The 26884-nt window shown below is 42.7% G+C and overlaps 1 protein-coding gene and 1 long non-coding RNA gene across 3 annotated transcripts in view; both read right to left on the bottom strand.

Moving 5' to 3' along the window:
- LOC118374905 (speckle-type POZ protein-like) overlaps positions 1-16237 on the bottom strand; it is a 116909-nt gene extending 100672 nt beyond the window's left edge. The window contains exon 1 of one of the 2 annotated variants that reach the window (XM_052491552.1): positions 16144-16237. The gene's annotated coding sequence lies outside the window, so the exon portion shown is untranslated. Of the gene's footprint in view, positions 1-16050; positions 16103-16143 lie in introns of those variants that run through there. The other variant, XM_052491553.1, reaches the window with a different exon arrangement.
- Positions 16238-23373: 7136 nt separating this feature from the next.
- On the bottom strand, positions 23374-26673 carry LOC127914419 (uncharacterized). Its single transcript, XR_008088253.1, has 3 exons — positions 26084-26673; positions 24262-25969; positions 23374-23479 (listed from the first exon to the last, which is right to left on the bottom strand). It is a non-coding gene; the product is annotated as an uncharacterized LOC127914419 (long non-coding RNA).
- Positions 26674-26884: the final 211 nt, after the last annotated feature.

The following is a 26884-nucleotide window of genomic DNA, read 5'->3' as shown; positions in this document are numbered from 1 at the left end:
AACCCCCAAGCTGACAAAGGTACAAATCTGTCGTTCTGCCCTTGAACAGGCAGTTAACCCACTGTTCCTAGGCCGTCATTGAAAATAAGAATTTGTTCTTAACTGACTTGCCTAGTTAAATAAAGGTTAAAAAAATATATATATATATATATATATATATATTTAAAAAGGGAGCAGTGTGTTAAGAAGCAGCGAAGCAGAGCAGCAGGTCCTGTTGCGGGGGACACATAACTCCCACAGAACTATTTGACCTCTTACTCCCCTCCCTCTCTAGATGAAATCCTGCGACTAATGAAGGCTGGCTACCCAATAACCTATCCACATCACCTCCTCCAGACCATCTCTACAGACCTTCTCCCGTTCCTCAACTCATCCCTGACCACTGGCTGTGTCCCCTCTGACTTGAAGTTTGCCTCTCCTTAACTAGTGATTATGATTGATTGTTTTTTATAAGATAAGTTTAATGCTAGCTAGCAACTTACCTTGGCTTACTGCATTCACGTAACAGCCAGTCTCCTTGTGGAGTGCAATGAGAGAGAGAGGCAGGTCGTTATTGCGTTGGACTAGTTAACTGTAAGGTTGCAAGATTGGATCCCCCGAGCTGACACGGTGAACATCTGTCGTTCTGCCCCTGAACGAGGCAGTTAACCCACTGTTCCTCGGCAGTCATTCAAAATAAGAATGTGTTCTTAACTGACTTGACTAGTTAAATAAAAGGTTGAAAAAAATATAGAATAATTTGGCAAATCAGCGCCCAAAAATACCAATTTCCGATTGTTATGAAAACTTGAAATCGTCCCCAATTAAATCGGCCATTCCGATTAATCGGTCGACCTCTAGTCTCATGGTATGGTATGCAAAGTGGATTAACTTTGAGCACCTTTATCTCCTGAATGTTTTGGCAATCAGTTCCAAAAAGTCACTTTCTGGCCCTTTCTTCCATGAGCAAACATCAATGGAAAGTTTTGCTGAAATCAATGGGGATGCTGTCAAAAATTGATTGAATTCAAATGGATTAAACCAAGAGAAAATTGTGTGTGCGCGAGTACTGTGTGTGTGGGAGTCAGATAATAATGAGTGAGGACTGATGAGTCCAAGCCTAATCTCTGGTCATGTTGACACAAACACACATTCAGATAAACACAGCCCCCCTTCTCCTTCACATAATTTCATCAACTCCAACTCGTCCCCCATTCATCTCCTAACCTCTCAAGCACCATGTCTATCTACTTTTCCCACTATCACACTACCTCTCACACCATCTCCCTCTATCCCTCTCCTTCAAATTTCCCATTCTTAATCCATTTCCACCCTCCCCTCTTTTTCTCTGCCCATCCACAATAGCAGCCTTTCCAGGAGGGCCATCAATCTTCGCTCAGAAAGCGCTAAGGCTACGGCAGATTACCAGCTCTCCTTACTGATCCCTGCTGCTGCTCACTGGACAACACAGGGAGGGAGGCACAGGGAGGGAGATGGTGGTTGGAGCCCCAAACCAGGAGAGAGCTACGCCCACCAAATCTGCAAACGGTATTTGCATCCTAATTCAGAGGTGTATACATTTAAATCCAAACTGAGAACTCCCTACCTGTCCAACCAACACCCGTCTGTCTGTCCCCTGAGAGGACTCAGAGCCTAAGGAGAGAGCATTTAGCAAGGTTTTCTATAGATAGATAAGACCCACTTCTAGTCTTTAGTCTATATGTAATGACAGGGTAGAGGTAATAGCCCAGTGATTGTGGGGATCCATAACCAGCCTACAAGGGTTGGCTTCCTCTTACAGCCTGTGAGATACGGTAGAGTTAGAGGGAGAGTAGAGGACAAGTGAGGGGCAGATAAGATAGAGTGGAAGAGAGGGGAGCATTATGTGTTAGGTAGAGGCTGGGAGGCAGGTGGGCAATGAAGCAGCTGATGTTTATTCACTTGTCAAAATGCTACAGGCAAAGACATGCAAGGTGTGCCTTCTGGAGACTTCAGGGCAGAACAGAGATGGTTAGGGGTGTGTGTGTAGCTAAGGGGAGGTATTATGGTGTTAGTGTGGGGTGTGTTAGATATTTATTTACAGGCCAGGATTAGGGGGATGAGGCAGAGTAGAGACGTGACCTTGCAGCCAAGTTTTTCTTTTTACGAGACGCCTCACAATATTCCACACCCACGCCTGTGCCACCACCAAGGCCAGTCCTCTACTCTAGAGAGAGGCTGGTGGAGCGGGGGGGGGGGACTGAACGACAAGGGCTCAGATCTTATATATCTCCATGCTATCTTCGGTAACCCCCTGCAAGTTCAAAATCTAACTGGAATAATAAGAATCACTAATATCATTCTGCAATGTAAGGCCCTGTCCTTGTTTCTCCTCCTGAAAGCAGGGTCATCTCAGCTTGGATAAGAACCTAAGCACCAGGATAGCTTTATACTTTTATCCTATAATGTAATGCAATGCCTCTTCCTCCTCACTGAGGTTAATGCTTTATACTTTTATCCTATAATGTAATGCAATGCCTCTTCCTCCTCACTGAGGTTAATGCTTTATACTTTTATCCTATAATATAATGCAATGCCTCTTCCTCCTCACTGAGGTTAATGCTTTATACTTTTATCCTATAATGTAATGCAACGCCTCTTCCTCCTCACTGAGGTTAATGCTTTATACTTTTATCCTATAATGTAATGCAACGCCTCTTCCTCCTCACTGAGGTTAATGCTTTATACTTTTATCCTATAATGTAATGCAACGCCTCTTCCTCCTCACTGAGGTTAATGCTTTATACTTTTATCCTATAATATAATGCAACGCCTCTTCCTCCTCACTGAGGTTAATGCTTTATACTTTTATCCTATAATGTAATGCAACGCCTCTTCCTCCTCACTGAGGTTAATGCTTTATACATTTATCCTATAATGTAATGCAACGCCTCTTCCTCCTCACTGAGGTTAATGCTTTGGGGGTGTTGCCAACTTTCAGTACGCTGTCACCTTGTTGTCTGGGGATCGGAGTTGAGGACAGGGGTTATACTTAGAGCTGTCTACATACTGTACGTCCCTCCACAGTGCTGACTTGGGATCAGTAGCTCTGTTCAGGGCCTCTGTGCCACACGGCGGGGAGGAGAGGTATGGCTCAGCGCTAAAGACTGACACTAACTTAATCACTGATAATTGAGTCGGCTGCTGGGGAAGGTGCAACATTAAAAGGGGCAATCTGCAGTTGATGGATGGGGCTGGAGAAATGTAACCACTATGAAATTCATAGGCAGAGCTATGAATGCAAGGACTGACAAAATATAAGCTTGAACTATGTTTTGAGGCTATATAGTATTTGTTTACACTTAGTTTACAAACAGTGGAGTAAAACAAGCTTAAATTTTGGGTTCTGATTGGGTACGACAGTAGAACAAAGCTCATGAGGCATTTCTAAGCTATATTCTTCAAGAATCAAATGGGTACTTACCATTCATACGTTTAAAAAAATGGATGCCGCAACTGCAGATTGCCCATTTAAAGGATAAAAACGGTAGGCAGGGCTGGCTCAGCCTGTCATTGGGTGTCTAATCACTGAGAAGACACACATCAGATCACTATCGGCTATTAGCTCAGAACCACTCAGGACCCTCAAAGGGGCTTTGATCAGTCGAGGGGCGAGGAGAGCGAACGGACGGACGGGGGGGGGGGCAGGACACAGCCCACACACACCGTCAGAGGAGCGAGGGACAGAGAGACAGACAAGATGAGTGTCCTTCCCTGTCATCAGGACCCTGAGGTGTCCAAGGAGATGACAGTGGGGCATATTCAAAGGGCTGTCTGCCTCCATAGCTGCCCCCAAGAAGCTTGGATCAATTACACTGTAATTAGCTGCTTACGTTCAGCTGCTGCCCCCAAAGTCAGGGTGCTACCCCCAAAGTCAGGGTGCTACCCCCAAAGCTAGTGGGGAATGTAACCCTATTTTCAATATCTACAACACCACATGCTCTTGCTCTCCCAGCAGCAGTTTTAGTGAGTGATGAGACAGGTAAAGTGACATTGGGTTGTATAAAGCCTATAGCAGTGGGTTGTGTATAGCCTATAGATAGCTGGTGAGTGGGTTTATGAAGATGGAGGGGTCTTGTAATAGAGTGTTGATGAATTGACCAGCCTCCACCCTTCCCTGACCATAGGGAGCATGTCTGGGAGAATGAGACTGGAGATCTGTCAAACGGTCTGGAGCTGACAGGGTTAAATATCAACTGATTAAACTACTGCTCTATCGAACGACAGAAGAAAGGAAAGGACACACTAGGAAAAAGCCCAACAGGAACAAGCAGAGAGAGGACGAGCTCTTCCCTCTTATTAAGAGTTTCTCCCACAAATGCTGACAACCTCATACTGCCAAATGAAAGGTTTTTGAGCACACACACAATGTCACACGTTTCTTTCTTGTGCCGCAACATCCACACACTTTGCTGTTGTGGCTCAGTGCATGGATGCCGTGAGATCAAAGATTTTACAGATTGCATGAGATGCTTTAGCGGTGGACTGCAGGGGTCTGACATCCCTTGCCATGGAGACAGAGCTATGGAGCAATGGAGGAGAATGAGCAATGGAGGAGATAGAGAAAGGAAGAGGGGGGAAAAGAATGAGAGCGAGAATTCAAATGAAAGGCTGCCAAGCAAAAAGAGTTAGAGTATTTGTACACTGAACAGCAATACAAAGCAGAAATAATGAAAGAAGATGAGAGATACATTGGCAATGTGTGAGAGAAGTAAGCACAGCATACATCATATACATTGAGCTTTTATTTCTGAAATGGGCTGAAGAATATAGATTTAAGTAGAAGTAAAAATGCCTCATTCAAAAATCACAATATCAAACAATTACTCTAATCAGAATTGGATCAGAGGCCAACATTAGAGTAATGTTATATCTAGGGATTTGCCAAATGGACATTTTTTCTTAATGTTTAAACTGCCATGTTTGGCGGGGGGTTCCGTTTAACTTCTTTGGGACTGGGGGGCAGTATTGAGAAGCTTGGATGAATAAGGTGCCGAGTAAACAGCTTGAATATGCATATAATTAGTACATTTGGATAGAAAACACTGAAGTTTCTAAAACTGGCTGAATGATGTCTGAGTATAACAGAACTCATATGGCAGGCAAAAACCTGAGAAAACATCCAACCAGGAAGTGGGAAATCTGAGGTTTGTAGTTTTTCAAGTCATTGCCTATCCAATATACAGTATCTATGGGGTCATATTGCACGTCCTAAGGCTTCCACTAGATGCCAACAGTCTTTAGAACCTTGTTTCAGGCTTCTACTATGAAGGGGGAGCGAATAAGAGCTGTTTGAACCAGGGGTCTGGCAGAATGCCATGAGCTAAGTCACGAGTGCGGCCGTGAGCGCGAGCTGTGTTCCCTTTCATTTCTAAAGACAAAGGAATTGTCCGGTTGAAATATCAATGAAGATTAATGATAAAAACATCCTAAAGATTGATTATATACATCGTTTGACATGCTTCTACGAACTGTAATGGAACTGTTTTAACTTTTCATTTGGCCTAAGTGCCTGCGCCTTGTGTATTTGGATTTGTGAACTAAACACGCTAACAAGAAGGAGGTATTTGGACATAAATGATAGACTTTATCAAACAAAACAAACATTTATTGTGGAACTGGGATTCCTGGGAGTGCATTCCGGTGAAGATCAAAGGTAAGTGAATATTTATTATGCTATTTCTGAGTTGTAACACCTCTCCTTGAGAGGCTGTGGTTTTTTTTGTGGCTCGGCGCTGACCTAACATAATTGCATGGTGTGCTTTTACCATAAAGTCCTTTTGTAATCTGACACAGTGGTTGCATTAAGGAGAAGTTTATCTATAATCGTATGGATAACACTTGTATCTTAGATCAATGTTTATGATGAGTATTTCTGTAATTTTATGTGGCTCTCTGCACTTTCCCCCGGATGTTTGTTTGAGATAGATGTCGACCGATTATGATTTTTCACCGCCGATACGGATACCGATTATTGGAGGACCAAAACGCCGATAACGATTAACCTCTTGCTCCTACCTGACACGAAGGCGTCCCATCTAGACATCTGGAAATGCAAATGCGCTACGCTAAATGCTAATAGTACTAGTTAAAACTCAAACGTTCATTAAAATACACATGCAGGGTATTGAATTAAAGCTACACTCGTTGTGAATCCAGGCAACAAGTCAGATTTTTAAAATGCTTTTCGGCGAAAGCATGAGAAGCTATTATCTGATAGCATGTAACACCCCAAAAGACCCGCAGGGGACGTAAACAAAATAATTAGCATAGTCGTCGCTACACAAACCGCACAAATAAAATGTAAAACATTCATTACCTTTGACCATCTTCTTTGTTGGCACTCCTAGATGTCCCATAATCACTATTGGGTCTTTTTTTCGATTAAATCGGTCCATATATAGCCTAGATATCGATATGAAGACTGTGTGATAAACGAAAAAAAATAGCGTCTTACAACATAACGTTATTTTTTTTTATTAAAAAAGTTGACGATAAACTTTCACAAAACACTTCAAAATACTTTTGTAATGCAACTTTAGGTATTAGTAAACATTAATAAGCGATCAAATTAATCACGAGGGGAAGTATATTCTTTAGCTGTCCGTCTGGAAATAATGTCCGGGTAAATCTCAACCAAAATATCCGGTCGGAGACCGGAAGAACTGCGCTGCCATGCGTCTGTTTGACCAAGAAACAAATAGTAGGCAAATGACAAGACTCTAGACAACGTGTGGAAGCTGTAGGTATTGCAACCTCAGCCCCATTAAATGTGGTTCACCTTTATCAATGGGTTCAAGTCGCGCATGGATATATTTTTCCATTTTCAGTGATCAGATTTTCCTGCACTTTTCGATGAAACGCACGTTCTGTTATAGTCACAGCCGTGATTTAACCAGTTTTATAAACGTCTGAGTGTTTTCTATCCACACATACTAATCATATGCATATACTATATTCCTGGCATGAGCAGCAGGGCGCTGAAATGTTGCGCGATTTTTAACAGACTGTTCGAAAAAGTAGGGGGTAGGAGTAACAGGTTAAGCGGCCAATTTTATTTATTTATTATTTTTTAAGTGTAATAATGACAATTACAACAATATTGAATGAACACTTATTTTAACTTAATATAATACATGAATAAAATCAATTTAGCCTCAAATAAATAATGAAACATGTTCAATTTGGTTTAAATAATGCAAAAACAAAGTGTTGGAGGACAAAGTAAAAGTGCCATATGTGCCATGTAAGAAAGCTAACATTTAAGTTCCTTGCTCAGAACATGAGAACATATGAAAGCTGGTGGTTCCTTTTAACATGAGTCTTCAATATTCCCAGGTAAGAAGTTTTAGGTTGTAGTTATTATAGGAATTATAGGACTATTTCCCTCTATACCATTTGTATTTCATTAACCTTTGACTATTGGATGTTCTTATAGGCACTTTAGTATTGCCAGTGTAACAGTATTGCTTCAGTCCCTCTCCTCACCCCTACCTGGGCTCGAACCAGGAACACATCGACAACAGCCATCCTCCAAGCATTGTTACCCATGCAAAGCAAGGGAAACAACCACTCCAAGTCTCAGAGCGAGTTACGTTTGAAACGCTATTAGCGCGCACCCCGCTAACTAGCTAGCCATTTCACATCGCTTACACCAGCCTAATCTCGAGAGTTGATAGACTTGAAGTCATAAACAGCGCAATGCTTGAAGAACAACGAAGAGCTGCTGGCAAAACACACGAAAGTGCTGTTTGAATGAATGCTTACGAGCCTGCTGGTGCCTACCATCGCTCAGTCAGACCTCTCTATCAAATCATAGACTTAGTTATAACATAATAACACACAGAAATACGAGCCTTAGGTCATTAATATGGTTGAATCCGGAAACGATAATCTGGAAAACAAAACATTTATTCTTTCAGTGAAATACGGAACCGTTATGTATTTTATCTAACGGGTGGCATCCAAAGTCAAAATATTCCTGTTAAATTGTACAACCTTCAAAGTTGTCATAATTAAGTAAAATTCTGGCAAATTAGTTCGCAACGAGCCAGGCGGCCCAAACTGTCCCCGAGCTGACATGGTAAAAATCTGTCATTCTGCCACTGAACGAGGCAGTTAACCGACCGTTCCTAGGCCGTCATTGTAAATAAGAATTTGTTCTTAACTGACTTGCCTAGTTAAACACAAGGTGAAAAAAAAATACAAAAAATTTGGTTTCCAGAAATACCCATTTCCGATTGTTATGAAAACTTGAAATCATCCATTCCGATTAATCAGTCGACCTCTAGTTTGAGACGATGCATTTCTGAACGTAACGCACCAATTTCTTTGGAAAATGGTATGTTTTTCTGTGGCTAGGCGCTGACCTAACATAATTTATCTTAATTATCTATAAAAATGGTGTGTAATACTTGTATGGTTGAGGAATTTTGTTTGTTTGTTGTTTTGAATTTGGCGCCCTGCAATTTCACTGGCTGTTGGCGAAGTGGGATGCTACCGTCCCCCATATCCCAGAGAAGTTAAACAGATAAGAAAAAAAAACGATCCACATTTATTGATAATGCAAATTAAAATGGTCCTATTACAGATGTATGACCGTTAGGGCCGGGCAATGAAGTTATATCAACCGCGACCCTTTACACACACAGAACGCAGTACAGTGACATGTCCATAATTGATCACTTTGACCATTTTTTTTAAAGTGTCGCATCAGCAGGGTATGTACCTTTTCAGACACTAAAATTCTGCTCCAGCATAGAACGTTCAATTGTTTCCCTGACAACAAACATTTCTGATTGATGTGCTACTGTGTCATTTATGCAGTTTTTATGCGAGCTAGAAGTGCTTTCTTTCTAAATGTCTTTGTTAGTTATTGCGACTTACGTACTTTAAAGTACTTTTTTTTAGTCAGAGCACAGGCAGCAGGCATGCTAGGATTTAAAGTTCTGGTCGCCTAGTGATGGAAGGTAGTCCCGCTTCGGCATTTACAGAAAAGTAAAACGGTGTTCATGTCTCCAGAGAAGGTTTGTCTACGTTTAGCCAACCCTAACAGACAAACAAGCATGTCGTAACCGAGGCGCTTTCAAGAGGACACATCATTATATCTGAAAAGGGTCATCAATACAGGCTACACCAGTAGCCTACTGTAATTTCATATGAGACAGAAACACCCCTACCCACTAATTTAATTTTACCTTTATTTAACCAGGCAAGTCAGTTAAGAACATATTCTTATTTTCAATGACGGCCTGGGAACAGTGGGTTAACAGAACGACAGATTGTCAGCTCGGGGGTTTGAACTCGCAACCTTCCGGTTACTAGTCCAACGCTCTAACCACTAGGCTACGCTGCCGCCCCAAGCAACTAAGAGAAGCCTACCCCGTGCAAGACTGGCCCGAAGATACTGTATACCGCCAACACCAGTTCCATGAATAGCCTAAGCGAGGATATTCTACATGCAACAGACCAAAGACTGAACACACACTTGGGTCATTAGCGAAGAGAAAGAGCAGGCAGGCCAGCATGAGGGAGAGAGAGGAGGGGCAGGCAGAACCGTACACGTCTTGGTAATCTGCATCTCGCAATGTCTTAATTGTCTTCCACCAAAGTAGCCTCAAATTCACCTCTTCCTCTCCGAGTTTATGTAAATTACACTATATTCTGTCGGCCTTTAAAGCCATAGTCTAGTTAGGCTATAACAAAGTGAGGAAAAAAGTGGGATAACTGCATTATGGCTTTAATATGTGGGGTGGGGGTTCGGTTAGGGCTTTTTCTTAACGTTAAGGATCCCAACATTATTTAAATGTTCACACCCCTAGTTTTATTAATGTACAGAAATAAAAAATCCTACATGTCAAAATGTAGGTGATATGGATATTGGCTACAGCTTCATGTTCAAACCGATGCTGATATGAGGTGCAAGAAAATGTGGCCAAACTTTAATGAGACTTAATTACAAAAATGTAGTGATGATTGACAAATATAATGAAGGATAATTAACATGAGCATCTAAAGGCTTGATTCTGTCGACATACGGGAGGCACGGTTCCTTCAGATCAAATGGTCACAAGACTGGAGAGTGAAGGACAGTGCCTGTGGCGCACCACACATCACCCACCTTAAATCTGAGCGGGTGGCGGTTCGCATTTTAAACTATTTAACCATAAACATAATGGTTTAAAACCTGGACATGTAATGTAATTTTATGAAGCATGTACCTTGTTTCAAAGTAGCCTAGCATAGCCAAAATACAACCATAGAAATGTTGAGGGAATTATTTTATTAACACTTAATACGCTATTGAAAACTACATGATTCTCATGTTCTACTGGTTTTCGAATCAACGTTATTTTATTGTCCAACAGCATAATCCTAGTCATATTAGTAAGCCATGCTAGTTAATGCATCTTTAGATCTCCCCTAATATTTTACATGAAACCACTGGTGCATGCGGTGCACTTTTGAGAAAAAAAAAATCCTGCTAATTGCATTCGGGAACATTTGCGCATAGCCTACAGCCATGTATAAAAAAAAACTATCAACATTTTAAGCTAAACAGTCTGATCTGTTGCATCAGCCTCAGTGGATTTTTTTTATTTTTTATTTATGTGCAGTGGTTGGATGAATTTAAACAGTCCGTTTTAAAACATTTATCATCATCACAGGGACAACGGGACTCCCTTAATGTCGAGCCCTGTAGGGAAAAGTATTTTGATGTAATTGTAACGTTGCACTATTTTATAGGCTACCAAGGGTGGCTAACCATCCTCCAGGGGCAGTGTTGTATTTTGAGACGAGCTCGACAACGCAGAGAGTGTAACATACATTTTGGTCTGATTCTCTATGGTAAAAAAATACAGTAATGCATGGGTCCTTGATTATACAACGACGTGCAAATGGTAGTGGCATGACAAGCAAAAAGTTAATGTCTAGCCCTGCCACTCCATATTCCCTTGACAAGATCTCCACAGCGATGTCAGCTCTGGCTCATGAATATTCATCCACTTCATTAACACACAAGTGGGGAAACAACATATTGCATGAGCCTGACATTATTTGGAGAGATGGGAGGGAGAGAGAAGGAATAAAATACAGATGGGACAGACGCTAGAGAAAGAGGAGAGTCCACTAATAGAGACAGACAACAAAATAACTCTTTACTGAACCTCAAGAGAACCAGAAAGTTGTCCTACATTATTCCACGATCCAGCAGCCCCCTTCCAAACCCAGATAAGGCTCTCTAAAAGCAGGCACAAAGGCAAGGACATCAGGCTGGGAATTACATGCCATTTTACCTTGGAAATCTTCCAGGAACAAAGGCAACAAACAGCTGCAATTTCTCTGCTCATGTCTGGCTGCACACACAATGAACGGCTAAGTGCAGCATGGAGGAAGCCACAGAGCAATCTGCTGTCATTCTACTGCCATTCAGCAACCTGGTGTTGTTTTTCCAACCTGCCCCCACAAATACACACACTCAATCACACAAGTGTACAAAAATGTATGTTTCCTGCACATAGGTTATGCAAACCCACTCCCACAACAGAGAAACTCAAATCCACTTAGCCACAGACACACACTGACAAACCTACACACAAACAAGATTATTTTCTCTTTATGCTGTAATGCCAGTGAATCTCTTAAGAGGGACGGCCATGGGGGAAATCTCCATTCTCTAGTGATGTCCTCAGAGACCCAGTGAGACAGCACACGATATTTCCCAGCTAACTTCTTTGATAACTGAAAAATTGGGCCGCTTTGGGGAAGCGTTAAGACAAAGTCAGTCGGCAGCCAAAACCTTTGTCAGGCCTTGTCCCCAGCTTTTTAAGGGCTGCAGAACGAGGGCTTGAGACAAAAACACCCAACTATAATTGGAACACGACCCAGGAATCGATACTGCTGCTCGAGTAACGGTCCTCAGCCAGAGCCATTTCATATTATACCCTCCATACCTGTTTCTCTGACAACAAAAAAAACTCAATTTCAGAATGGTATGAACTATCGATTTCACTACCACAATCCTCTTCCACCCCAACATCTCCCCCCCATCTCACTCGCTCTCTCTATACCTCTGCCTCACCTACTATATAACTCCTTTTCTCATTCCATCTTATCTAGATTTGTTCATCTTTTTATCGCCATCTTAGCACATAACACTCCTCACTCCACCTGCATTAAACCCGTTGCTTTCACTCCCAATTTAGGATAGTTTAGTATCTCCCTCTGTAAAGTCTCACTTATCTTTCTCCCTCCATCCCTGTCTGGGCATCTCTTTGAATCATTTCACCTTTGACCTTGAATTTGCACAGCGCTTAAACCCTGTCTCACCCAACCCTAGATGGGTGTCTCATATCCCAAATACCAAACAGCCACATGGAAATTACCTTTGAATTCAATTGGCCTCGCATCACAACAGCAAGATGGTCAACTGCTGCTTTCCAAGCTCAAATGGCAGTAAATACCAGCACGATTAGATCTGACTTTGGGGCCACAGCCGCTTCTAAATCACTGCATTGTCATTGATATTCAGATAGCTTCTCGGGGTCAGCGGCAAGGCTACTCGGCCAGGGAGAAGTAGGCCTCAAGCCCCCAGACCAGGTAGGCCTCCAGCCCACTCTCCACACCCAGCCAGCCAGACGTTCACAAAGCTAAACCGCCACCAGCACAGCAAGGCAGCACATTTAAATACATCTAAATGGCAGATGGAATGAGCTGTGCCCGGTTTCTCGATACTGATGGAATTTACACTTACGAGTGTTTCAACAATGCATCTTTCCAATAACGGCCAAAGATGTAATACGCCTTTCCCAAAACACCACGCAGAGAGAATGGTCGCTAAGTGCATTGTAGGAGCATGTGTCGATACTGATAGGCTGGAAAGAAAAGGCAGTGCTGCTCTCGGATTAGCTTTTTCCATTAAAAATCTTGCCTTAACATTAGAATGATTTCACAATACTGACGACGGAGCAGAACTTTTAAGTTACCACCTAAGGCTGCAAATATTGAGGCGTCTTATTCGTATTGCTTTCCCAATAAAATGCACTAAGTCACCGATTTGGCACATCATTGCACATGTTAGGCTACACACCATGAAAAATATTGAGTCAAATTAGAGAAATTAGCTAAATAGAACATTTGATTGAACATGAAATGTATTTTTTTGATTGAAAAAGGCCTTTAGCTTACTGTTTATATTTGAATGCGGATCTTGGTTTTCATTTGAATAATCTTTTTAAACGAAGCTTGAAATTAATTGCAAAGACATTGACACCTCTGTATTTGTATTTATCGGCAGTCACAGAGAGACCGATAAACCATTTGATTCTGTTTAGCGGAGATCTTCTGTGTTTAAATTACGTGGGAGGGCATCTAACGGCGCACTTAGCTGTTTTGTTCTGCGCACTTAGCTGTTCTGAGGCAAGCATTGAATTCCAAGCATTTTCAAGTGCAACGTTAATAATGATGGTTCGCGGAAAAAGCTTGGATTTAACAAAGCTCCTACGAAGGCTCTAACGATGAACTTAGCCTTATGATGCTTTTGAGAAACCGGCCCTGGGTGTGTCTTTCACTTTAAAATGGAATGGAAGAGCGGCAGACTTGGTGTTCGTCTGGCTGAAAAATGGCCTGGCGTCTCTTTAAGGTGACTAAAAACATCCACTTTGTCTGTGTCACTCCTGCTCCCATCTTGTTATTGGAATGCAGGAACGAGCAGAGGAAAACCATTAGATACCGCCACTGTCTGCATCAGTCACACAAAATACATTTCATCCCACACATCTGAAACAGCCAATAGCACAGGCAGGCGTTTGCGACCCCAATCCATATTTCAATTTCCAACCTCTCAGCAAACTAATTCAATACTTGTTGCATTCCCTCACAAGTAATCAGCATTGTGAGAAATGGGCTTCTTCTAAAGCTGTACCTGTAGTGTCACACTGACTCACACACATTTACTGGAGCTGCACACACACCCATTACCACCACTATCCACATATATATACTTAACACGGGTGGAAAGACACAGTTACACAACTAAACTGCCTGGATGCACACTCCGGTGCTCTTCTCCTCAGGCTCTGTGGCCATGTGGAAGCGGAGGCTGGCGGGTATTAGCGACAAATTTAGGAGCTTAAACAGCGACAGCTTTACGATGCCTGAGCAGCCTCTACCACTCCATTGCTGTCAGATTACATTAGCTTGCCCTCCGCTATGCACTTCGATTGGCTGTTATTCCTAGCAGTTACAGAAGCACCTCACGTAAATAAAACAAAGTGTTTTGTCCTATGGATGGTGAGGAGGGCCGGGGGATGTTGTGTAGAGTGCATCTCCGCTAAATCGAGTGCTGTCCAATTTAACATATCATAACATAGAATGGATGGAGTTGGCTGGGAAGTGATGGCTGGCTAGGGGTTTGCGTGCAGTGAAACGACTAGGTAGGCATTGCAGTACCGGTAACTTTTGAAGTGTTCCATCGCCAGTCATGGTCATGAAGGTGTTGTGCAACGGAAATGTCTTTTACCATTTTGGCCAAATCACTGACTACAGCCTGACTAACTACGGAACAATGGAACCCTGTGCCTGCTCTGAGGATCCTTTCCTGTCAATGCAGTCTGGAAGCACGTACAAAATGTGTCTCCATACAGAGAAAAATATTCCTGTTGACAACAGTTCTCTCTTACCATTATGAGATGACTGTCTCTCAGCACAGCCACACTGACTGTTGAGGCCAGCATGTCAAATCAAGGTAAGTACTCCAGTCAGGTAAGTACTCCACTCACACCAAAATTACTTTCCCAGTTAAACAGCTGCCAAGATGAAGTCTCTGCACTCAAGCCACAACTAAACACCTGTCTGTCTTCAGAATTTCACAGGCCCCATTTTCCCTCATCAATAGAGCCAAAACTCTCACTTACACTGAAATAGTGTAGGCCTATCAGTTTTGAGGTGTCTGTTGGAGCAGGTGTGTGGCCGGTGAATGAGTACATCTTGTGCAGCTTTTAGGACTGGGACTGTAGTGGGTGTCCCAGTAGTTATCTATGCTGTCTCAGAGCATACCTCACTAAACCACTCAGATGCTCAAATAAACTCCAACATTGCTCCCTCAGTTTCAACCTGCATGTGTTTACAATCTAGAAAAATGCTGAAGGACCACACAAGAATGATTGAGAATTACCACAGCACTTCATGTACTAAAACTAATCTTGCGTCAACATTTTATTTGGTGAAATACCAGCGTGCCCCAAAACGCCCACTTAAAAAACATCTGCCACCTTAATTCTCTGTCTGTGCATGGTTAACCATACTGACGATTTCAGTTTGCTCATCTTTAGGCAATGCAGCAACCCCTCAGCCTGGCTCTTCACATTCTCTATGGAGCTCAGTTTCTGGCAAAAGACAACTGTTCCGTTTCTGGCAAATGACACTGTGCGGCACAACTCATGCAAACAAATACGGGAGACAAGTGATGGTCACTATTTGGCAGGATACAGGCAGTTGTGGGATGGTGGCTTCGGAGCAAATTGTGGGTACATAATGTGGCAACAACAAAAAATAATATTTTACTTACGCACAGGGCCCCTGTGAGAATTACTCATGTATTAATTTATAGGAATAACCCACCTCTTGCCCGCACAGCAACTGCATAAAATGAATATTTCCTTCACAAATGGTCAAGCTAAAACCAGCTGTCAAACCATTGTCAGACAAGCGCGAGGCAACGTAGATTGGCTAGCTAACTAGCTCAGCTGGCTAACCAACTAGCTAGCAAGCTGGCTAAGTAGGAAACTACAACAAGTAGTTTGCTACATTTTAGCACGACTAGCTAATGTTTGGTAGACGATTTGTCAGGGCTTGCTTCCAACAAGCTAGCTACCAGTCTGCTGGCTAGTTAGCGAGCTAACGTTAGCGCGCTAGCTGGTTAAGTGTAGCTTGCTATCTCGAACATCAACAGTCGAGATTGTTGAGAAGGTAAAATAGATAGATACAAGTTGGCTAAGTGCCTTACGTATTCCTGTCAGATACCAAACTCACACGTTCACTGGTGTTTGGTCTCAGAATGAAAGCGAGTACAAGCAAAGTTTAGAATATGGTCAAAGCAATGTTTCCTTTTGTTTTAAAACTCACCTTTTTTCAGTCTGTTCCACGACAGGATAGGATTTTTTTGTTGTCAGCACTGGCACTCTACATCCGGGTTATGCCTGTGACGAAAGTATGCACGCCCATACCAAAACATTGCCATGCTTTGTTATTTTAGCTAAATACATTATTAATGTATGTACATGTCTTATTAATACATGTATTAATGTAAATATAAGAGTCAAAAACCTCTGTTTATTCTTTTGGAGAATTAAATAAACACAATTCATTCTTCTCATAGCAAAAAAAAAAACAATCAAGACAAGTTATTTTTATAATGTATTGTTTGTATTCCCCTCACTGTCGTTTGTAATGCTTGTATACTCTGTTGTAAACTCATTTGTATTTCTATATATTTTGAATTGGTTTACAATAAAGTATAAATTATATACAGTATATAATTGCCATGATGTGATAGCACTGTTAGTATGTGAAAAATCCTGATGATACAGTCTTCTTCTTCCTCTTCTTCTTCAATAAAATTACATAACAATAACAAGGCTGTATACACGGGGTACCGGTCCCGAGTCAATATGCTGGGATACAAGTTAGTCGAGGTCATTTGTTCATGTAGGTAGGGGTAAAGTGACTATGCATAGATAATAAACAGTGAAGTAGCAGCAGTGTAAAAACAGTGTAAGTAGTCAGGGGAGCCATTTTATTAATTGTTCAGCAGTCTTATGACATGGGGTAGAAGCTGTTAAGGAACCTTTTGGACCTAGACTTGGCACTCCGGTATCACTTGTTGTGCGGTAGCAGAGAGAACAGTCTATGACTTGGGTGACTGGAGTCTTTGACAATTTTTTGGGCCTTCCTCTGACACCACCAAGTATATAGCTCCTGGATGGCAGGAATCTTGGACCCAGTGGTGTATTGGGCCGTATGCACTGCCCTCTCTAACACCTTACGGTCAGATTCCGAGCAGTTGCCATATCAAGAGGTGATACAACCGGTCCGGATGCTCTCGGTGGTGCAGTTGTAGAACTTTTTGAGGATCTGGGGACAAATGCCAAATCTGTTCAGTCTCCGAAGGGAGAAAAGGTGTTGTCGTGCCCTCTTCGCGACTGTCTTGGTGTGTTTGGACCATGATAGTTTGTTGGTGATGTGGACACCAAGGAACTTGAAATTCTCTCCACGACAGCCCCATCATTGTTAATGGGGGCCTGTTCAGCCATCCTTTTCCTGTAGTCCACGATCATCTCCTTTATCTTGCTCACATTGAGGGAGAGGTTGTTGTCCTGGCACCACACTGCCAGGTATCTGACCTCCTCCCTATAGGCTGTCTCATCCTTGTCGGTGATCAGGCCCACCACTGTTGTGTCGTCAGCAAACTTAATGATGGTGTAGGAGTCGTGCTTAGCCACGCAGTCGTGGGTGAACATGGAGTACAGGAGGGGACTTAGCACGCACCCCTGAGGGGCCCCCGTATGGAGGATCAGTGGGGCAGATGTGTTGTTGCCTATCATTTACCACCTGGAAGCGGCCAGTCAGGAAGTCCAGGATCCGGTTGCAAAGGGAGGTATTTAGTCCCAGGGTCCTTAGCTTAGCGATGAGCTTTGTGGGCATTATGGTCTTGAACGATGAGCTGTAGTCAATGAACAGCATTCTCACATACAGTAGGTGTTCCTTTTGTCCAGGTGGGAAAAGGCAGTGTGGAGTGCGATTGAGATTGCGTACTTTGTGGATCTGTTGGGGCGGTATGCAAATTGGAGTGAGTCTAGGGTTTCTGGCATGATGGTTTTGATGTGAACCATGACCACCCTACAAAATAAGTTACAAACAATGCAAAAAACAAACAAATAGCACAGTTGGTTAGGAGCCCGTAAAACGGCAGCCATCCCCTCCGGCACCATTATAAGAACATTGTAAGAACCTGCAACAATTTCAAAGATTTTACTGAGTTACAGTTCATATAAGGAAATCAATCAATTGAAATGCTTTCATTCGGCCCTAATTTATGGGTTTCACATGAATGGGAATACAGATATGCATCTGTTGGTCACACCATTTGCCTCATGCAGCGCAACACATCTCCTTCGCATAGAGTTTATCAGCCTGTTGATTGTGGCCTGTGAAATGTTGTCCCACTCCTCTTCAGTGGCTGTGTGAAGTTGCTGGATATTTGCGGGAACTGTAACAAGCTGTCATACATGTCGATCCAGAGCATCCTAAACATGCTCAATGGGTGACATGTCTGGTGAATATGCAGGCCATGGAAGAACTGGGACATTTTCAGCTTCCAGGAATTGTATTCAGATAATTGCGACATGGGACCGTGTATTATCATGCTGAAACAATATGTTATGGCGTCAGATAAATGGCACGACAATGGGCCTCAGGATCTCCTCACGGTATCTCTTTGCATTGAAATTGCCATTGATAAAATGTGATTGTGTTCATTGGCCATAGCTTATGCCTGCCCACACCATAATCCCACCGCCACCGCGGGGCACTCTGTTCACAATGTTGACATCAGTAAACCGCTCGCCCACACGTGCCATACACCATGACTGCCATCTGCCTGGTACAGTTAAAACTAGGATTCATCCGTGAAGAGCACACTTCTCCAGTGTGCCAGTGGCCATCGAAGGTGAGCATTTGCTGCTGCTCCCGTTTCAACTGACCTGAGCCCTAGGACCATGCCCCAGGACTACCTGACATGATGACTTCTTGCTGTCCCCAGTCCACCTGGCCATGCTGCTGCTCCAGTTTCAACTGTTCTGCCTTACTATTATTCGACCATGCTGGTCATTTATGAACATTTGAACATCTTGGCCATGTTCTGTTATAATCTCCACCCTGCACAGCCAGAAGAGGTCGGACCACCCCACATATGCTCTCTCTAATTCTCTCTTTCTTTCTCTCCCTCGGAGGAGCTGAGCCCTAGGACCGTGCCCCAGGACTACCTGACATGATGACTCCTTGCTGTACCCGGTCCACTTGACTGTGCTGCTGCTCCAGTTTCAACTGTTCTGCCTTGTTATTATTTGACCATGCTGGTCATTTATGAACATTTGAACATCTTGGCCATGTTCTGTTATAATCTCCACCCGGCACAGCCAGAAGAGGACTGGCCACCCCACATAGCCTGGTTCCTCTCTAGGTTTCTTCCTAGGTTTTGGCCTTTCTAGGGAGTTTTTCCTAGCCACCGTGCTTCTACACCTGCATTGCTTGCTGTTTGGGGTTTTAGGCTGGGTTTCTGTACAGCACTTTGAGATATCAGCTGATGTACGAAGGGCTATATAAATACATTTGATTTGATTTGCCCTGTTGAGGATGATGAGCATGCAGATGAGCTTCCCTGAGACAGTTTATGAAAGTTTGTGCAGAAATTCTTCAGTTGTGCAAACAGACAGTTTCATCAGCTGTACGGGTCGCTCATCTCAGACGATCCCGCAGGTGAAAAAGCCGGATGTGGAGGTCCTGGGCTGGCGTGGTTACACGTGGTCTACGGTTGTGAGGCCGGTTAGACACACTGTCAAATTGACATTGGAGGAGGCTTATGAACATTAAATTCTCTGGCAGCAGCTCTGGTGGACATTCCCACAATTAGCATACCAATTGCACACTCCCTCAAATCTTGAGACATCTGTGGCATTGTGTTTTGTGACAAAACTGCACATTTTAGAGTGGCCTTTAATTGTCCCAAGCACAAGGTGCACTGTTTAATGACCATGCTGTTTAATCAGCTTCTTGATATGCCACACCAATCAATGGGTTATCTTGACAAAGAAGAAATGCTCACTAACAGGGATGTAAACCAACATGTGCACAACATTTGAGAGAAATAAGCTTTTTATGCATATGGAAGATTTCTGGGATCTTTTCATTTTAGCTCATGAAACATGGGACCAACACTTTCATGTTGCGTTTATATTTCTGTTAGGTATAAAATAAAATAATCAAATAAATCCCTACTAACTTCTAGCACATGCTGCCCCCAAAATCCCTCCCAGGCCCCCCAATCCCATTAAACTTAATCTATATCATTCTGAAACAATCCACCTTTAGGATTATTCAGCATGTCAGCAACCTTTTCCACAGTAACATTTGTTACCTCCAATTACTATTTTGCCATTTCCACAATAACCTTCAACCTGGCATTTCTGCTTTCCACAACCAAAGCCGTGTTGATAACCTTACCAATGAAAGCTGTGAAGTCAACTTTATTCATTATCAAAGTGTCCTTTGACAAAGCACATTCAAGAGCGCAAGATTCAGGTCTTGAAACCATGCCAGGACCAGTAGAAGCATCAGCCTCGAAAGGAAATCCACTTACTACAGGAGTTCGCACTGTAGTTCCACCAATCTGCATATGATACATCATGACTGATTCTATATCTCTGAGCCTCTCTAGCCTCTCTTTTAATCGTATAGGGTGTAAATAAGGCCCTGTGTTCTCATCAAACACCATCACAACCTTCCACCCCGAGACATTTTTACTCTTACTTCCTACCTTATGGTGTCTTTATGCTTTCCATACTAGGCGCTCCACTGCTTTCAGTATCATGATCTCTCTTCTTCCTATGTCTTTCCACTACAGACCATTCAAATCCTTGACCCTCATCCTTCCACTCCATATCATCAGAACTGTCACCCATAAAGATCGCATTCCAGCACAGCTGTTGCTTCCCCAACCTTTTCTCCATTTCCTCCACTTTGTCCGCACTACTCGCCATGGGGCAGCAAGGTAGCCTAGTGGTTAGAGTGTTGGGCTAGTGAACGAAAGGTTGCAAGTTGGAATCCCTGAGTTGACAAGGTAAAAATCTGTAGGTCTGCCACTGAACAAGGCAGTTACCCCACTGTTCCTAGGCCATCATTGAAAATAAGAATTTGTTCTTAACTGATTTGCCTAGTTAAATAAAAACATTTGATCTCATTTCAGGGCCATGTTAATTACTAAAATGTTGTAGATAGAAATACCACAAATAGAGTTCATGTGATTCCTTATTCTAGATGTCAGAGAGGCATGTTTGTTCTATCTGAATGTTCCAAAACATTGTGGCCCTGTTGAAAACTGTTGAAGCAGAAAGTGACAATGTCACAGTGTTGAAATGAAAGATGTGATTTTCACAGACAGATTGTGTATTTTTTTGTGGACTTTAATCTTCCATCTTCCAATTCATCTTGAACTGAAGTTCTTAGATTCTATTTCTGTGATCTTCTTTCAAGCAGTTTTCTACCGGGATATATAGTTTTGAAGGCAGAAGTCGTTTATAGAAATATAGTAAAGAAATGTAAAATATTTGTCAAGAAGAAAAAAGATAACTTTAAACGTTTATTGAACTCTTACTAAAATTAAAAAATGCATTGGCACCGGCATCTGGATGTTGGCTTGAACATTCGTGATGTTCCCGAAACAGTGGATGTGTTTGCACTTTCCCACTCATGGCAAGGAGAACAGCCTTGACAGGAATACAATTACATATTTCATTTGTGATTTTTAATAACAAACATAACACACATGTTCATGAGTTATGCAAAATCCTTGTTGTTCCAAGCCAATAGAATGCAGTCACCACATAGTAGTGTATTACCCTGTGACAGTGTCTGCTCAGTCTGCAGGGTTGGCACCATGTTCTCCAGTAGCTCCACTCTGAAGGACTTTAATGCAATTATAAATAAATAAGCATGTGGTGGGGAAGAAGACGAGGCCCTTTGGGGACAAGCTGAGAGAAAATAGTGGAAGTTTAATTAAAGCTGCAAAACCATACTCCTACTCACACACACACGCACACACACACACACACACAAAGGCACACACACACACACACACACACACACACACAAAGGCACACACACTTAGTGAAACACAAAGAAACACATACTGGGGAAAAATCGTTGTGTGTGCGTGCATGTGTGTGCTCATGGATGGGCTTTCATTATGTGTAGCATCTGGAGAATATCCTCTCATGTGGCCACACTTATCACTTCATTGGTTTTGATAATGTAATCATTGTCATTAGAAAGAAAGGAATTAGATTACCTGAATGATTACCTGAATGTGAAAGCAAAAAAGTGAAGGCAAGATTTCCGGGAGGCAGGTCAAGTGGTGGTACAGTCAGTGTGCTTCAGTTGTGCACTCCTATCCCCACACCATAAAAAGGCAGCACATTGTCTTTTTTTTGCTCATGTTTTTTTTCTGGTGAATGATTGAACTACCAGTCTCCCTGTAATTACCTGAGGGGTGTCAGGCGAGCAAATGTGCTGCCAGTGAAATGTTGATGAGGGAGTATTGAATTTGCACTTTAATTAGAGTGCTTATAGAGTGTGGATTACACGTAGCACTCCAGGTTCACCGCTCTCACTCAATTACTACACCAACCACACCATGGGAGGAGGGACAGAGGGAGGGGGAACGGGAGGGTTAGGGTTAGGCTTGGGAGAGAGAAGGTACAGGAGGAAATGAGGAAGGTTGGATTTGACAGGATGAGGGGCTGAGGTGCAGTTTAGGTCATTTAGTGGACTGTACTGAGGACATGTGAGGAGAGTGAGAATAAGTAATAGATAGGGTAGGCAAAATGAATACCCTGAGAAATGAAGAGAATTATGAAACATTGAGCAGAGAGGAAAGTTGAATACATTCCCAGTTTTATTAAAAGCAAGTGGATACCGGGCCTCCCGGGTGGCGCAGTGGTCTAGGGCACTGCATCGCAGCGCTAGCTGTGCCACCAGAGACCCTGGGTTTGCGCCCAGGCTCTGTCGCAGCCAGCCGCGACCGGGAGGTCTGTGGGGCGGGCCTAGCATCGTCCGGGTTAGGGAGGGTTTGGCCGGTAGGGATATCCTTGTCTAATCGCGCACCAGCGACTCCTGTGGCAGGCCGGGCGCGCAGTGCACACTAACCAAGGTCGCCAGGTGCACAGTGTTTCCTCTGACACATTGGTGTGGCTGGCTTCTGGGTTGGATGAGCGCAGTGTTAAGAAGCAGTGCGGCTTGGTTGGGTTGGGTTTCGGAGAACGCATGGCTTTCGACCTTTGTCTCTCCCGAGCCCTTACGGGAGTTGTAGCGATGAGACAAGACAGTAAATACTAACAATTGGATACCATGAAAAAGGGGGTAAAAAAATAGTAATTTAAAAAGCAAGTGGATACCAACCACTCAGTCCAACAATTTATCCTTGAAGTTGAAGAGTCTAGACTGAGGAGTCAGTAAAAAAGGAGAGTAAACAACAACATCAACCACAACAATGAGCCGGAGTCCCTGGGTAAATTCACAAATGGATTTATTGAGCCAATGAGTGAATATCTCCGGCCATTTAGAGTGGATTTGTCTGTTAGGCAGCGATAAACGACAGCTTGCCTTTCTTCGGATTAGCTCCTCAGTTCTGAAAACGAGATCGTTGAAGGACATGCTTATAGAGTAAACAAGGCAATGGCAAGAAGGAAAAATAAATTAATTTGATTGCTTGGCAGCACTTTAAAAGACAAAGCGAGATAATATGTATAATTAATTGTTACAGGTCATTATGGCGGGCTTTTACTGCTTAATTACTGTTTGTGTTGTTTACACAATCAAGACAGACTCAGATTAAAACATTTCAAAGGGATAACTTGAACAGGGGCATTACAGTGGCAAAAATCTATTCAGTCAAACTTATATCACAATATATCATAATTAATGAAAAACATTTTTTTTTTTAAATATCCCTACACAAAATGTGTGAACCATCACAGAGGAATGACTTGAAGCATATTAGCCTCCTGTACTAATTTAGAAAGTAATAGTCCCACAATGATATGTCCATTGTCCACATGCTTTGCATAATAATAATTAGAACAGAATTTGAGACCACAGATCAGATCAGATCAGATCAGATCTCTCTCTCTCTCTCTCTCTCTCTCTCTCTCTCTCTGTCTCTCTGTCTCTCTGTCTCTCTCTGTCTCTCTCTCTCTCTCTCTCTCTCTCTCTCTCTCTCTCTCTCTCTCTCTCTCTCTCTCTCTCTCTCTCTCTCTCTCTCTCTCTCTCTCTCTCTCTCTCTCTCTCTCTCTCTCTCTCTCTCTCTCTCTCTCTCTCTCTCTCTCTCTCTCTCTCTCTCTCTCTCTCGTCAACATAGAGGGCGTGTAGTCTTCCCACAGGCCCTGAAGGAATCTCTCCCACCGCACTCACATAATCACTTCAGACCCGGCTGCTTAGGCCAACATATCCACCGAGACTCACAAGCCCCTCGCTGCAGACCATGTCAGACCGCTGAGTGAAAAGAATCAACTGTAAAGACAGAAACAAAAAACTACAAGTCAGACTCTGTCAATTAGATGCTTACTGTCACATGTTATTCTACTTTATTTCACTGTGGTTTGTATGGAAATGAATACTGGACTTTAGGCCCACACTCAATGGATAATGCAGGCTGCAAGACTAAATATTCAGTGTGTGTTTGCTTGATCAGGCTTGTATCCTTGACTTCCCTGCCAAGGAAATGAAAATATGCATAGAAAAAGCTCACAATGCCCAATCCACAGACTAAATGGGCTAAAACTCCCTTCAACGATATTAAAGGAGAGGGCTTCAATGGTGTGTTTAATGATTCCTTACTCTGGCAAATGGACTTTTTCAAAATCCCAACGCCGTTAGAAAGGGACTCTTTCTCCTCCAATTAGAGACAGTCCCAATATTCCAAACGGAGGTCGTTTTCTTTATTGTAAAGAAGAAATCAGTGCTGTTTGAGCTTGCTACCTCTCTTATGACGAGCTTGAAATGCATACTCAATCAGTCAGCACGGGTGGAAAAGAGTCCTGCAATTAAATTATTAAGTTGAAAAGATAGTTTGAACATTTCCAGAAAGGCCTCTTGAGGGCTGAGAGCATAACAAGATAGTTTGTGTGCTCTGAGACATTAGCATACATTTGTAGGAACCAGATTCTCAGTTTGCCCAAGATGGGAAGGGGATCATTTCTATATACAACCAATATAATGCTTCCAAGATAGATGTCCTATTTGCTATTTCAGTTTTCTCCCCACATTGCTTGTCAAAGGAGCCAATTACTAATATCTTAATTAGCTACTAGGAGATGAAAAGTGAGGGAGAAATATTTGAAGTGGAAGCTGCTTGGACACAGTTAGGCTGTAGCCAGCACTATGCAATTGGAATGATAATTGCATCATAAAGCCAGGGAATAAAAACATTCTGCTATGATTGACTTCTCAGCGAGGTGAATCTCAGGGCCCTGTGCCATATACTGTACCTGCACTGCTGCACTTCCAACTAAGACATTCTGGCACACAAGTCATGTTCTTCACACTGTTTAGCCCATACTGTATGTCTGCTCACTGCAGTAGATACCAATCAGCTCAGTATGGGTTTGTACTTGTCTTTATCAATCTGTTTTCCTGACATTGAAAGGGCGACGAGTCCAAGCCGCAGGTCAATGCACTTTTTCTTCACTTCCATCCCCAAATTAGGCCATTAGTGCAGCGCAGTGCTTATAGAGAAACAAAAACTGCTGTGGCCTTTAAAGATGCCATCAACTTTTTATTAAGTCTCATTAAGGCACTATGAAGTGATACAGAGTAAAGCCCATCCTATCTCAGTTGTGTGTTCAGAGATTCTGAGACGCAGAGAATAGTGTGTTCTCATTTCAGTGTTGTAGAGAAGAGCTGAAACAGAAACATCTAACATCTCCGTCATCAGTGTCTTAGTAATACCTTATCATCTCCCAAAGCAATACATCTAACATCTCTGTCATCAGTCTTAGTAATACCTTATCATCTCCCAAAGCAATACATCTAACATCTCTGTCATCAGTGTCTTAGTAATACCTTATCATCTCCCAAAGCAATACATCTAACATCTCTGTCATCAGTGTCTTAGTAATACCTTATCATCTCCCAAAGCAATACATCTAACATCTCTGTCATCAGTGTCTTGGTAATACCTTATCATCTCCCAAAGCAATACATCTAACATCTCTGTCATCAGTCTTAGTAATACCTTATCATCTCCCAAAGCAATACATCTAACATCTCTGTCATCAGTGTCTTAGTAATACCTTATCATCTCCCAAAGCAATACATCTAACATCTCTGTCATCAGTGTCTTAGTAATACCTTATCATCTCCCAAAGCAATACATCTAACATCTCTGTCATCAGTGTCTTAGTAATACCTTATCATCTCCCAAAGCAAGACTGACTTTTCTTATTACCACTCCCTCTTCACTTCAGCCATCAATCACATTGTTGATTTGTCCAGAGAGAGAGAGAGATCAGAAATGCATGACCTGGATTTGGATAGCTTCAGACGTTGACTCCTCAGAGGCACAAATGGCCTTTGAATCCTTTGAATCCCAGTCTGTAGAGGAGTTATACAGGTTCAAGGTGTTATTGGAAAACCTTCATAGACCTCACACTGGGACAGGTCACACTGACCTCAAATCTTCATAGTCTGAACTAGCAGGACCTGGGTTGACCCATCATCACACGTTACTGACAAATTGAGGGTTGGAAGGTTGGCAGGTAGCCTAACGGGTTTGACCGTTGGGCCAGAGGTCGCTGGTTCGATTACCTGAGCTGACAAGTTGAAAAACCTGTTGATGTGCTCTTGAGCAAGGCATTTTACCCAATTTGCTCCAGGTGCACCCTACTGCTATGGCTGACCCTGTAAAAAGGGGGGGGGGGTGACATACTCCTAGGGCCATTCTCACATGGCATCACCAGATCAAAGTGTGTCCTACCTCCTCAAATCAACTGACAGACTGGGAATGGCTTAAGTATTCTTTGTACAGCACATAATT

The sequence above is a fragment of the Oncorhynchus keta genome, chromosome 32 (assembly GCF_023373465.1).
Source record: "Oncorhynchus keta strain PuntledgeMale-10-30-2019 chromosome 32, Oket_V2, whole genome shotgun sequence".
In the NCBI taxonomy this organism is placed as follows: Eukaryota; Metazoa; Chordata; class Actinopteri; order Salmoniformes; family Salmonidae; genus Oncorhynchus; species Oncorhynchus keta.
The sequence above is the reverse complement of the archived record's forward strand: the minus strand, read 5'-3'. Positions and strand labels throughout refer to the sequence as shown.